This window comes from Scylla paramamosain, chromosome 5 (genome assembly GCF_035594125.1).
Source record: "Scylla paramamosain isolate STU-SP2022 chromosome 5, ASM3559412v1, whole genome shotgun sequence".
Classification (NCBI taxonomy): Eukaryota; Metazoa; Arthropoda; class Malacostraca; order Decapoda; family Portunidae; genus Scylla; species Scylla paramamosain.
In genome coordinates, this window is record NC_087155.1 from 36015056 (window position 1) to 36016987 (window position 1932).

Consider the following 1932-nt stretch of genomic DNA (forward strand, 5'->3'; position numbering starts at 1 on the left):
AGAGAGAGGAGAAAAAGAGAGGAGAGAGAGAGAGAGAGAGAGAGAGAGAGAGAGGAGAGAGAGGAGAGAGAGAGAGAGAGAGAGAGAGGAGAAAAAGAGAGGAGAGAGAGAGAGAGAGAGAGAGAGAGAGAGAGAGAGAGAGAGAGAGAGAGAGAGAGAGAATGATTTTCACCATTTCTTTCTCAATTCTCCCCTTCCTCTCTCCTTCACTTCTGTGTTTATGACCATAAACTTAACCTCTTAATTTATCGCCGACTCACCACCTCGCCTCACCTTGCTTCGCGCCTCGCCGCTACGCCCTGCACAGACTCTCAGCATTGAGGGAGCGTCAGAAAGATAACTAAGAGTACCTTGTAACCCTTTCCCTTGCCCTCGTCCTTCCATTCCCCCGCCAGCCTTCGCCTTTACTATATTACAGCTCTTAGTCTAGAATAAGTCTTAGTGTAGCATATCATGACGTCTCGCATGGGTTTCCAGTGTTGTTTGTTCTTCCTTTCTGTTCCCAAGTGATCCATCTCGGCTTCTTCTCTCCCTTCCTTCAAAAAATAAAAAGGAGTCACTAAAAGAATGTGTGTAATAAGTAAACTCTCATTTGTAGTATTAGTCCACTTGCTAAAGACCAAAAAAATTACTTACATATGAATAATGAAGATGGAATAGTTGCTATCCTCCATATTTTACTTATAAATCTAGTTTTAAATTAAACAGTGTGCTTTATGATGAACATGTGTGCTGCTGCTTACTTATTCTTTTTTGTGTTCCTTTGTGTTTTTTTCCCTCCCTTAAACTTACGCAAGGCTTAGGCAAAACAGTCATAACAAACAAGTGATGTCCATTATCTGCGTCATTATCCATCCACCTCTTACAGCAGTAAGTGTTTCTGGCTCCGTTGAATGAGACGTGACTGTCTTCCTTGCCCTTTTCTGCTGCGCTGTTTACCTCTGTGCCCTCTACTTCCGTCAAGTGCCGCAGAACAAGAGCAAACGCCCTACTTATAAGGCCTGCAGGTGCCGGGTTGGCCTACACAGTTACGCGTGTGGGCAGGCACGTCGCCTGTGTTTACGTTCCAGGTTATTTACAGACAATGGCCCAGCGCGATTTTCGAGTGTTGTTTGTTGGCAAAATTGAGAGTTGAAAGACGAGGTCTAGCATCTCCATTAAGACTTGCAAATAGCCCTGAGAATTCAATGAACATAAGAGCGGATCATTTTTAATGGGCCCCTTTTTTTTATTCTTTCAATATGTCTTTTTTTTTTTCTGCCAAAGACTCTCTTACCTTGAATAAAAAAAAAGAACATAGGGGAAATTTGAAAAAGCCATTAGGAAGTCCCTATATAGAACATGGTCTACTTATATCCATCTATAAATCTGTTTTTTTTTTTTTTTTTTTAAAGCTACCATTATGAGAGATTAGTTATTACGATTTTCAAACGTGTTTTCACGATTCTAATGATAGTTCAGTGAGAAATCTACGCTGTCTATAGCAAAATACCCCTGGGAACCTGACTTATCTCTGCGGCCTTTGGAAAAATATTAAGATGGAACAAAATGTTTAAGAATAATATAGCTTCATGAGAGTTGTGTATTTTTCCTCTACGTGTAGTTGATGTTGTATGAGGTAACACATCCCACTCGTTACTTTAGTGTTACATTTCATAAGAGAAAAATATGAAAATAAAAAAAAAAATAGAACGAACATAAAAAAAAAAAACGAGTTATTAACGAATGCAGATCAGTAAAAACTCTACCTAAAAATACATACGTATTTGCAACTTAAAAAGAAAATAAAATACAAGGGATGATTGACCACATGGACTAAAAGAACAACAAAAACTGAGACATAACGAGAGGGAAAGAACGCGCACTGAAAAAAAAAATCCTTCCCACACACACAAAGAAAAAAATAAAAAGCACAAGAAAAAAGTAAGAAAA